Genomic DNA, 12,975 nt, shown 5'->3' with positions numbered 1-12,975 from the left:
CACACCATGGTAATTTATTTTTATGACACATTAGTTTGCCTTGGAGGGAGAAAGTATGGGAGTTTGGAGAGTTAGAGCTTACAGGGAGAGAGGCAGAGCTTATCCTTAGTTCTCTCTTATCCATTGACAAGGAACAACAAGGATGGCATTAATAACAACAATAATAATTACAGGCTCAAAGGAAATGGAGTTGGCAGCAGAGAGTACACATAGTTAGTTATCTAGTCCAGCATTTCTCAGAAGATGTTTGGCAGAGCACAAGTCTCTCAAATGCCCTTTGCTAAAAGGGTTCATGGTTAAATTACTGTTCTTGGAGAATAGTGTGCACTTACTTGTCCACCACCCCACCTCCAGCCCTTTTGACTGTACTTTGCTCAGTAAATATGAAGGCCCCTGCATTATAAATAAATCAATTGGCTTTGTCTAAACCAGTGTTATGGTGTTTATTTCACCAAGGAAACTCTTATTTAAAAAAAATTAATATTAACAGCTTGTGGAAGGAAGATATTTTAGGAAATGCTGATGTGAGCAAGAGTGGTTACTAGCTATTCTTATCTAATATTTACTGAGAAATTTATTCATTCATTCATTTAATAGAGAAAGATATATTGAGAGACTCCTTTGTATAACATAATGGGCCGGGAGCAGCGGACACAGATTTGGCCAATGCCTGCATGAAACTTACAGTCTAGTGGATAAGACAAAATCAATTTCCCAATTAATTTCTTTTTTATTCCTGTGGTGAGTCTACAATGAGGAGCATAAGATATATATAAATTTAAATAATGGTATAAAAGAGATGGTTAAGAGTAACTAGGGAAGCCATACTGGTTGTCCATAACCGGGGATGGTCCTGTGATGGGTGACTTTCAAGTTCTAAAATCAAGACAGTCCTGAGCAAATCAGAGTGGTTGCTTGCCCTAATAGACCATGACTTCTGAAGTGCCATCTGAAAATCTTATTATGGCAGAGAGACCTCTGCCAGGCCGGAGACGTGTTCTCTGGGTTGCTTCAGCTCCTTGAGCCTGACTTTCTGTCTCTGGGGAATGGAGGTGATGAAGTCTGCTTTCTCTTATGTTTTTTGGGAATAACAAGTGGAGTGATTCCTATGGAAAGCCTTTATCAGATACCACGCGCTTCCTAAGTACAAGGGATGAGTATTCCTTTAGGGAAACGAGTTTGTCACTCCCTGAAGGAAAGCCCCTATTTCTCCAGAAGAGGTTTTTCAGAGCACATCTCTTGCCACGTATCCAGGTTTCTAAATCCTCCAGCAAGAAGCATTTTTCACGGATGCAAGAACAGGAGTGCCTGCGTAAGTTCACATGGGAAGCGTAAATCACAGAGGGGAGCCACTGGGATGCCGCAGGACAGCACTTCCTCCCGGCCAGAGAAGGCCTCAGCCCAAGAGCAGCTTCCTGCTGCTAGGCAGGGCCCTAGGCGGGGTGGGGCCGGAGGGCAGTGCCTGGCCTCTGCAGAACCAAAGAGCAGGCTTGCAGTGGGCTTATGTACTCAGGCGAGTCTCATAATCTGCGGGGGTTTTAATGTCTTCCTCTGTAAGGTAGGAATATTGATATTTATTTCATCCAATTATTGGGAACTTTATACTACTGCTACTAATATAGTCAGAATTTAATGAATTTACCATGCACAAGAAATTGTGCCATGTGTTTACATATACATTTAACCACCAAAAAAGTAAACTTGGTTATCTTCCATCTGACAAATGTAAAAAAATGGGGCTTAGTAGGTTAAGAGGCTTGCCAAGGTAGGTAGGGTGACCAGTTGTCATGGTTTGCCCAGGACCAAAAGTCCCACATCGTGGGCAATCCCTTAGCCCCAGGGAACCTGGGATGGTTGATCAAGGTAGAAAATCATACAATTAGCAAGTAGTGGAGCTGATATATATTTGGGGTAGAAGGTTATTTGTTAAAATTGCTAAAAACACAACCAACAATAATTATTATTGCCATTTTATATAATATGTATATATCATATGCTTATATATAATGCATACATAAGATACATATTATTAATACAGTAACACTCATTATTTGATGAACTGCCATTTCAATATAAACAAAGTGCTTCTGGCCTTCTAAGAAAACCCCTTTGCATTAATAATGATCATCTAACATTAGTGCTACTCATCAGTATTTATAGTTTTCTTCTTTCTGTGCCCAGAGCCTTTGATCTCAGCCATGACCAGGTGATTTGTTTCGACCAATGAAATGTGAGTGCAAGAGCTGTGCCTCACTTCGGGGCAGAAACATGCAAGAATCAGGGTGCAGTTCTTCATCTTCCTTGCAGTAAATGCGGATGGTGCCTCTCCCTTATCATTTTTGCTGGCTGGGACACACTCCTCAGCTGCTGTGAGAGTTGGGGTGCCAACAGATCATAGCTGTCTCTGCTCAGGAGGGTTAAGAGCACCAAATCCGGAGTCAGACCACCTAGTTCAAGTCCAGCTCTGACATGAAAGGCTGTGTGCCCCTAGGCAAGTTGCTTAACATCTCTGAGCCTTTGTAGTCTTATCTCTATAAGGGAGAATTCCTACCCTATACTGTTGCTGTGAAGATTATATGAGTAATGCTTGTAAGACTCTTGTAACAGTTTGGCACACAGTAAGCTCTAAGGTTGGCTATTTTTATTTCTCCTGCTTTACTTGTTCTCTAGCACAGTATGACAGTGAATACCAAGGTTCCTTATATGTTGCTCAAAAGACAATTTTGATTAACATGTGAGGAACCAAATTCCAGGGATGCTGAGCAATTTCTTCAACATCACATCGGGCTTAATACTGGAGTTTGAGTAAGAACCAAGACAGGAGAATGAGAGTAATAACAACAAGTCAGCAGTTACTCTTCACTAGGGACTGCATTATCTCATTTAATCTTCACAAAAGCATCCGATCTGGACATTATTATAATCTTCATTTTACAGATGTGGAAATAGAGGCAAAAAAGGTGAAGTAAATGTTTACAGTTAGTAAGTAGTGGCAGAGTTAGAAAAAATAGAAATTTGATATTTTAGGATGAACTATTATTGAGCAACAAAAATGGGAACTGTAATTACGATGTTTAAACAATGTGTTGATTATTAGTTTCTTTTTAGAAGAGTAAACATGATTGCTCATTTATTTACACAAGTATTACATACAACCTACACTATTTTATACTTTGCTCTTTATAAAGTGACCTTTTAATTTTAAGAATACCTAGATTTGCAGAAAGGTTGCAAAGATAGTACAGGGAGTTTCCACCTACCCTTTGCCTGAATTTCCTCAAGGTTAATGTCTTGCAACGGTACACTTGTCAAAACCATGGAATTAACACTGGTACATCACTATTAACTAAAATCCAGACTTTATTTGGATTTTGCCAGTTTTTCCACTAATGCTCTTTGTCTATTCCAGGGTCTAGTCCAAAGACTACCAAATCTTAAGTGAACAAAAAGCCTTGACGATAATGTAAAAGTTTGTTTGCTAATGGAATAAAGATTTGACATTAGGGCAGTGTAATGATAGGTGATATATTTTTCCTATGTTTAAAGCTCTAACACTCTTGTCACATTAACTATTTAGGAGATGTTATTATTGGAAGCCTCCTGTACTGTGAGAGGCTGGCATTGTCCAACTCAAACTAAGTTGTGGACTAGAAGGGGTGTAAATTATCTGCTGGACCCATGGTATGAGGGAAAAGCATGTGTGAGTATGTGTTGAGGGGTATAGGTGATGGGGGAGCTGATCCACCATTTGTCACTAAGGAGGAACAGGAAGAGGCAGGGGCTGGATGTACCTAAATTCTGCCTTGTCAGTCTGTAATCCAGTGATTGGTAAATCTGGAAGTGACTTCAAAGATTTCTTCAAAATTGGCTTCTGTGGTTCTTAGAACAAACATTTATTAAGCATCTGCAGTTTTCCAAGCTCTCGGTTGGCTGCCTTACATATACTGTCTCCTAGAATCCTCAAAATAAGATGTCTGTATTCCATTCGTATTTTATTTTGTTTATTTTTGAGACAGAGTCTCACTCTCTTGCCCAGACTGGAGTGCAATGGCGTGAACACAGCTTACTGCAGCCTCAGCCTCCCAGGCTAAAGTGATCCTCCTGCCCTGCCCTCCCAAAGTGCTGGGATTACAGGAGGGAGCCACAATGCCAGGCCCATATTCCCATTTTAAAGTTCAAAAGAGAGGTCAGAGAGGATAAGCGACTTGCCCAAGGACACACAGCTTGTCAGTGGCAGAGCAAGAATTTAAACCCAGGTTTTTCTGAGTTTATTGTTTTTTGATGTTCCAAATTATACTTCTTTGACATCTCCTCAAAAAAAGTCTTTTTGGAATTTGACATCAAAGAGAGGTCCTAACACTCTACTGGGCATTTGGCTAAGAGGCCTGAAGGGATACTTAGGGAAAGAATAAGAAGGTTTCAGGAGGCACAGTGGAGTTTTGCGTGCGGATGTTTGTTTGCAGAGTTGATGCAGATTTCAATCTCTTACCGCTCTCTCCCTCAGCTGAGCAATAATAAGACATCTCGTATTAGCTCCTGATTAAAACTAGCATTCTGGAGGTTTTGGAGGGGGGCCAGCATGTGCATGAATGAGCAGGGCTCAGTCAGCCTCCAGGTCCATCCAGGGGTTCCCTTGAAACTGGCCAAGTTGTTTCCTGGGTCGGATGCTTGGGAAACCTCCAACTTGGGTTTGAGGGTTCACACATGCATTCATGCACACATACGTGCACATGCATGCACATTCACACACACGTACATGCACACACGCACACACAATAAATAAAGTAGAATGAAAAAGCTGGAGGCACCCCAGTGTGCCCTATTTACAAACCGCTTAGTTCCTTCCGGGTGTTATTTGATTTTCTCCTTCACTGAGAAATGGGGAGACATCAGAATGAGTGATGTGCTGGAGAGAGGCCTCCCGACCATCCCTCAGCCTCCCTTGCCCCCTCGGTCTCTTTCGTGTGACAGGATGCCCTCAATTACTCTCTCTGGGGGGGTCCCAGTCAGAAAGAAGATGGAGCCAACCATCTGTTACCGACTCCAGTGAGCAATTTAATTTCCTCTTGTTCCCAATGAGGAGATTTTGTAAGTACATAAATTACCGTCAGTCCTGCTTAATCAGAAACTGGCCGTCTAAAGGGGCGGAGACGGTCAAGCCGGAGACACCCACTGACCGAGACTTACCAGGAGGACATTTTGCACGCTGGTAGGAAAACCATATGAGAGAAATGTCAGACACAGAAACTTCCTTAGAGATCATCCAATCTGACACCTCTTTTCTAACTGAGGAAATCACAGCCAGAAGGAAAAACGATCTGTCTAGCTAGACAGGGCAGAGTTAGGACTCGAACTAAAGAGCCCAATTCCCAAATTCACTCTTCCCAACACAACACCAGGTAGAAAGAATGACTTGATTACTTGACCTTTGGTTTAATCTCTAGAGGTAGAATAAGAAAACAATAGTCATGGTAACAATGACAACCACAAGAGCTACACTGTATGTAGCCAGCACTGAGAGAGGCAGACAGTGTGGATTTATAGAGTGGGCTCTGGAGCCAGGCTGCCTGGGTTTAAATCCCAGTTCTGTCACTTAATAGCTGTGTGGCTGGAGGGCACGTTCCTTAACCTCTGGGACTTAGAGCAGACATTGTGAGTTCTTGGCATCGATCCCTTCAGATCCCTTCAGTATTTGCATCTGATCCAGCCCCACTTTCTATGGCCAGCACCTGCATCTTTGTTGGAGGACTGTGTTTGGGCCTCCAGAACCCACTTTGTCAATGTGCATTGCAGGCCCAGTCTTCTAGGGGCAGCTTTTAACCAACAACTGACAGATAATGAGGGTACAAATGCCCCAACTCCCTTGCCTCTTGACTGGGATAGTTCCAAGGCATGTGTTTTGCACTATTTTTCACAGATTCCCCGAAAGATTAAGCACTAGTTACCCACTGCAGTAGCTGACTTAATCATGCAATTATTGGCTGGCTGCCCTTTTCCTGATGTTACCCAAGCTCTTTGCACCTCTCCAGAAATTATTTTGCACTTGAGCTCTTGTCTCAGGATCTGCCTCTGGTTGGTTAGTCCAAGATCAGACAGTGCCTCAGCTTTCTCATCTATAAAACGATGATAATAATAGTTCTTATATCACAGAGTTGTTAGGGCTAAATGGCTTAAAATGCAAAGAACAATGCCTGCCACTTGGTGAGAATTCAACAAATATTAGCTATGTGTCTGATAAACACTTATTTCATTAACTACCTCATTAAGTCCATACTATACATACTATCACTACCATTATACAAATAAGACCATCCGAGCTCAGAGAGGTTAAATACTTCTCCCGAAGACATGCAGTTGTAAGGAAAATGTCAAGATCCAAACACAAATTCGCTTTCAAAGCTCCTTCCGTTTTTGCCTTGGCCAGGAGGTTCTCCTCAATACACCCAGTCTGGGTCAAGGGTCCCTCCTCTTGTGCTCCTGCAATCTCAGCCATAGCATTTGCTTCAGGTTATTAATATGGCCCTCCTGCTTGTTGAACTATTCCTTTAAGCTATGAGCTAGGCATCTCTGTAAGCTCAGCGTCTAGCCCAGTGCCCAGCACGTAGTAGGTTCTGGCGAGTGCCGAATAAATGAGAACACAGACCCTAAGCAGTGTGTAAGCTGCGGAGACAGGCAGAAGGTAAAGCCCGGCATGAAAGTCTGTCTCATGGCCTTCAGATTTCAACTGGAAGCATCTTGGAAATCTTCCCAGGAAATTCTCTTCTCCTCCCACTCCTGCTGCAGGCAGGATTTGTAAATATGGTTGGTTGGGTCTCTTGCGGGAGTTCCACAATTTCATCAAGGTGTCTAGTCCTCCCTAAAATCTTGTCAGGAAGATGAGGATCTCCCAGGTGACCACGTAGAGATAAGCAGGAATCTCACCACAGTCACTGCTCCATTGTGAAGTCATGCTGGACTGGCAGAAGCTTCCAAGGGCTGTTACAAAATATGAGAAAAAGCAGGCAGGAGACGAAAAGTGGGTTAATGAGGCTGAAAATACAGATCTTCTAATGATAGTGATCGTCATAATCACCCCCAGCTCTTTTGGATGCTTTCTACAGACTGGCCTCAACATACTGTGTAAGAATCCACATTCTGGAGTCAACACTGCCTGAGTTTGAATCTTTCTCTGTCACTTACTAGCTATGTGGTCCTGGACAGATTATTCAGTCCCTCGGTGCCTCATTTGTCTTACTTGTAAAATGGGCATGATACCTACTTTCCTCACAGGATTGCATAGATAAATAGCATATACAATGCTGGGGGCAGTGGTCTTGCACAGAGTAAGTGAGTAGGCAATTTCTGGTTTTTACCAGGCACTGAATAACACTTGAAGGAATAAAGAGTGGACTAAGACAATCTCTGTTCTCAGGAAGCTCCAGAATCTAGGATTGAGGTTGCTAACCTTTTTTGATTATGTACCCCATCTATAATAAAAAGTCTGAGCATATTCCTCCAATAAATGTTTCTTTATTGAAGGGGAGTGGGTGATGAAACTAAAAAGAAGATACTGAGGAGCATAGAGAAGCAGTATCCAGCCCAGCCCTGGGGGTGGTGACCAGTGGAAGTCATGAAAGACTTCCTGGAGGAGGTGATACTTGAAGTGAGTTATGTGGGATACATCAGTTAACTGAGCAGAGAGGTGGGAGAGAGCTTTCCAGACAAAGGAAATATCCTGGGCCCAAGATGATAACTGGGTAGGGAAAGGACAGTTTGAGAAATGTTGAAAAGCATGGTGAGGCTACGATGTTGGGTGGGTGGGTGGGGAACCGTAACTCTGCTGCTTGGGATATAGACCTGAATCCTATACAGAACCTGTTAGCTCCCAGGCCCTGGCCCCAACCCCCTCACAGTCCCACCTCATGCCACCCTCCCTACGTCGTGCTGCCTCGCCCACAGTGACTGTCTTAGGTCCAGTTCTTCCAAACTGGACTCAAAGCCACGGATTCAAATGCAAGTGGTTTCTGCTCCAAGTATTCTCTGGAGAAAGCAACAGAAGCAGGAGAAAGAACAGGAAGAAGCCAAGTCAGAGGGTGATTTAGGTGGAGTTTCAGATTCAACTTAATCCAGCAGGAAGCTCTGGTGTAGAACTAACATCCCAGAATTTGTCCTGTGTTTTTTCACACTAGCCAGATACTGGCGCTGGAGACCCGAGGAGCATGTGAATGTCCAGGCACTGCTGGCTCTCTGTACACGTGTGGTGTCTCCAGTGTCGGGCAAGCCTCTGAAGGTCACAGAAGTGAGTGAGCTGCCAGCAGCAAACACATAAGCAGGAGGGATCCCAGAGCATGAGGGCAGGGGTGCAGTCAAGGAAACCAATAGTGCCCAACACCCTGGCCTTCTTTTAGTTCACTGAATGATCCCAGCTGTCTCCTTCCTACCTGAGGCCCTTCGTACCTGCTGCACCACTGCCTGGAACCCTCTCTCACCCATTTCATCTGGCTAACTCCTCTCATCCTTTCCATCACACCTAAATGCCATTTCCCCAGAGAAGCAGTCTGACCCTCAAGACTCGATTAGGCCCATCTATTATTTGTTCTCAATGCAGCCTACACTTTCCTGCCTGCGACTTCATAGCAAATTGTAATTAATTATGTATGTAATTAGTCCCCATGTATTAGGCAGAATTCTGTCATATGCAAATGACAGAAAACTCAAACTAGCTGAAGCGAAAAGAGTGAGATGGCTTGGGTAGCTGGAAAGGGTGTGAGTGCGCCTCAGAATGGAAGGACAGACGGACTGCAGCCACCAGGGCCTCAGGGAGAGGACGGGGCCTCCACACAGTCAGGTTCTTTCTCTCTCCTCATCTCTGAGGTTTACTTGGCCTCCTCTGCTAATACTGCACATGTAGAGGGAACACGGTCACTGGCATCTCCAGGTCCACACCTCACAGCTGCTGGAAAGGTGTGATCGCCCTGCATGAGTCAAATGCCCACCCACAGAACTGTCTCCACCCAGGACATGGAGATGGGCTACTGCGAATGGCTGGGCCTTGGCCATGTGCTCACCCTGCTCAGAACTGCCACTGAGAGGGTCCTCAGAGTCACGTGACCTGAAAGGGCAGTGCTACTCCTCAAAGGACGTGTTGGCGTAGGACTGGGCCCACAACATTTGTATCTTGTTTAATGCTGTATCCCCCACAAATACTTACAGGTATTTTCTACCAGGTGTCAGCCACTGTTCTAGGTAATGGAGGATATGCAAGTAAAATCTAAGTTCTTGCTTGCATTAGAGCTTATACTGGAATGGGGGAAGACAGAAAGCAAGCACGTTAATAATCACAAATGTCTCAGGTGGTGATATGTGCTGTGGAGAAGAACAAAACCGGATACAGAGGGTGGGGGACGGTGAGGGGACGCTATATTCCACAGCATGGTTAGAGATGGCATCTTGGAAGTGGCACAGGCAGGTGCCAGATGGTGAGGCTCTTCCTGCCGTTCTGATGGATTGGAACTGAGTCCTCCTGCCCGGCCTTCTCCCTCCTTTTCTTCTCTCCCTTCTTCTGTTCATTCTTTTGCAGTTTTTCTTAAAATGCGTCTTTAGACTATATATATCAGAATACCCAGTGGGGGCAGGGTACTTGTCAAAAATGCAGGTTCCCAGGCCTCTCCCAAGACCCAGAGATTCAGACTCCCCGGGGTGAGGCCTGAGAATCTGAATCATTAATTAGCTCTCCAGGCGACCCTTAGGCACATTCACGTTTAACAACTATTTTCTGAGGTGGTAATGAGATAAGAGAGGCTCTGAACAGGGAAGAAAACTGATCTCATGTGTGTTTTAGAAAGATATATCTGAAATCTACACAGAGGGTGGCTGCAGGCCCAGGGACTGGGCTGTTGTCAAGGTCCCAGAGACTGAGAGAAAACATGTGGCCGGAGGTGGTGGGACAGAGGGAATGTTCAGGTGACAAATGGAAAGGAACTGGTGACTGCTTGAGTGTGGGGATGAAGGAGAAGAAGCGGTTCAAAGGCTTCCTGTGGTCTGACTAGTGTATGTGGGGGTAGCAATACCATTCACCCAAATGGAAACTGTGAACATCACTGACATTGCACTTCCTTATTTAAATACTCTACATCCAAGAAGTCATGTTAGAGTCCCATATTAGAGGAGCAGCATTTGACTACATTGAGCAGATGGACACAAAAATTCTTAATTGTTTATTTTCTTTCTTATCTTCCTAGTATTTCTTCTTTTTTGAGCTTCTGAACCTTTAATGGAAAGGGGTTGGTGTTAACCACTTGTTTTTCTAATCTCTGACATTAGTGTGATTCATTTGCCAAGGGGAGACCATTAAGAAGAAACCAACTTCATTTCCATGGAATGGAGTGAGAGATGGGGAATGATACTGAAGAGCTAAGAGATTCAATGCACTATGAATATGGTGACCAGAACTTCTGGTTATTCCAACTGGGAATCTTGGGTGAAGTTGGCTGCTCTGCTGGAGAAAGCTCCCCATTTCCACATACCTGTATAGAATCCTATAGGATAAGGGATATTTCCTTATCTCTCTTCACTCTCCTCCAAAGCTCCAATGGATGTATTCTAGGTACAACTAGCTAATAATTGGGTGTAAGAATTATATTAGATAATGCTTATAAAATTCTTGGCACTCCATGCCACTCCACTTCATTTCCTCAATGAAGGAGGCTGGGCAGATATTATTAGCCTCCTTCTACACATTCAGAGAAGTGAAGTGATTTGCCTGTGATCACACAGCCAAGATAAAGATATGACTTCAAATCTTGACCAGTAGTATTTTAAAGTTTCTGTGTTTTTCACCACAGAGTAGGTGAGGCTGGGCAAATTGTGAGGACCTCAGTTAAACAGGCTGGTGCTGGGGATGGCTTCTATGCCAGGAGGAAAGATCGTGACTAGTCTGAAGCTGAAGCAGCAGCCGTCTGATCCTCTACCCCATGGTGGCCCTTTCCAGACCACAGACTGTGGTTTCTCTGCTCATCAGCAACCAAATCTAAATTCTCTCCGATATTTGTTCAATAACTCAGACGTGCTAAGGTTAGCTGTCTTATAAATTATAGAACAGTTTAACTGAGTTAGGCCTGAGGCATAAATAACAGAGACTCTCCACCCAGTGACAGGGCACAAGGCTGGAGGCAGCAAAAACACAGTAATAGTGACAGAAAAAAGGACTATCTTCCTCTTTTAGGAGAAGGCTGACAGGGAAGAGGAAAGCAGACGAGAAGGGGGCTAGGCAGGAGGGAATTCCAGGACAAGGGGGTGACAGAGCAAAGGAAACAGGCCCTGGGGAAGAGGAGGGAGTAGCTTTGTGGAGGCAGAAGCTCGGTTTACTGGTGAACATGAAATCATCCTTGGGGGTGTCTGTGGGACGTCCAGTGGAGGTGTCTGATGAGTGCCTGAACACACGGGTTACCACTCCACTGTTAAAATGTGGGAAACAGCTATAATGCATAAGGTATGAGTGGTAGCTACGACCATGGGGGAAAAACAAGGTCATGGAGGGCATATCGAGTGAGAAAAGAAGAGAGAATGGAACATCAGCAATTGAGTATACAGGAGAAAGATAAGTCTGTCATAGAGACTGGGACAGAAAGGCTAGAATCTGAACAGAAAAAAGTTCTACTAGAGTTCCGAATCCTGAGGGAGGAGGATGCAGTCATTGCTAGATATGGGGAAATATACAAAAGCAGAGAAAAAATAGCCTGACTACTCTCCTCCTGCCTACCAATCTCCCATTGGATGAACCCAATCTGAAGTCAATCAGTAAGGGGGTCCCAAGTAATGCAATCCACAAGGCCTAACTCTCAAAGATACAAGTCCTTGAGGGCATCTGCTATTTCCTACATTCTGGAAATGAGAGTTTTGAGAACATAGGAGTGCTCAGGGAACAATGTCAAATGATACTAAAGCTCCTTCACTGGAAGTCTTTGATGACTTTGGAGGAAGAAGTTTTGGTAAAATGGTTGGAGCTGAAGCTTGATTGCTGGGTGGGGAGACTGTGGAGACTGTGAAATTAGGTTATTTTTTCAAGAAGTTTGACTGAGAAGGAAGTGAGTGAGCTGGGGCATACAGGGGATGGACTTCATTTAATTTTCTAAATGTGACTCATATCTTTGGGATGTCAAAGCAACCTCTTAACTTTGCAGTGTACCAGGCTGGACTTTGGTTCTTTTCTCCACCTATAACGTTACACACACTATATTGGTGACCTATCCATTCTAATAGCATTAAATGCCATCTATATGGTGATAAATCCCAAATTTATGTCTCCTACTCAGATCTCTTTCTTAAACCCAAGACTCATAGATATCCCCAACTCAAGAAGTAAAAAACAAATCCTCCATCTTCCTTCTTCCTAAATCTGCCCCATATGCAGCCTCCTCCATCTCAGTGGAAGCAGCTTCATCCTTTCTACTTCTCTGCTGTTCTCACATGAAATCATCCTTGTGTTTTTTCTTTCTCTCATGTTCTACATCCAAGCCCTCAGGAAATCCTGTTGGCTCTACTGTTTATATCCAGAGAGCCACTACTACATTCACAGAGCTACTACTTCTCACTATCTCTACTTCTATTACTGTCGTCTCAGGCATCATCCTTGCTATTCTTGCTTGGATTATTTCAATAGCCTCTTATGCTAATTCTGCCTTTCTTTGCCCCTTAAAGTCTGTTCTCAACACGGTAGTAAGAGTGATCCTTTAGAAATGCAAGTCAGATGTCACTTTTCTGATCAAAACCCAAACATGGACCCCATTTCACCCAATCAAAGCCAAAGTTCTTCAGTAGCCTACATGATCTGTGCCCTTATATTTCTCTTTCTGATATCACCTCTCTTTTTACTTGCCCATACTCTACTCCTACCTCATTGACCTCCTTGCTGTTTTTCAAGAACTCCAGGAAGCTCCCACTTGGGAGCATTTGCATTGCCTCTCCCTTCTGCCTAGAATGTTCTTCCTCCAGATA

At 43.9% G+C, this 12,975-nt stretch overlaps 1 protein-coding gene across 1 annotated transcript in view; it reads left to right on the top strand.

Moving 5' to 3' along the window:
- The window catches only part of OMA1 (OMA1 zinc metallopeptidase), a 288,829-nt gene that overhangs the window by 98,972 nt on the left and 176,882 nt on the right, over positions 1 to 12,975 (top strand). The window lies entirely within an intron of this gene.

This window comes from Papio anubis, chromosome 1 (assembly GCF_008728515.1).
Source record: "Papio anubis isolate 15944 chromosome 1, Panubis1.0, whole genome shotgun sequence".
Lineage (NCBI taxonomy): Eukaryota > Metazoa > Chordata > Mammalia > Primates > Cercopithecidae > Papio > Papio anubis.
The sequence above is the reverse complement of the archived record's forward strand: the minus strand, read 5'-3'. Positions and strand labels throughout refer to the sequence as shown.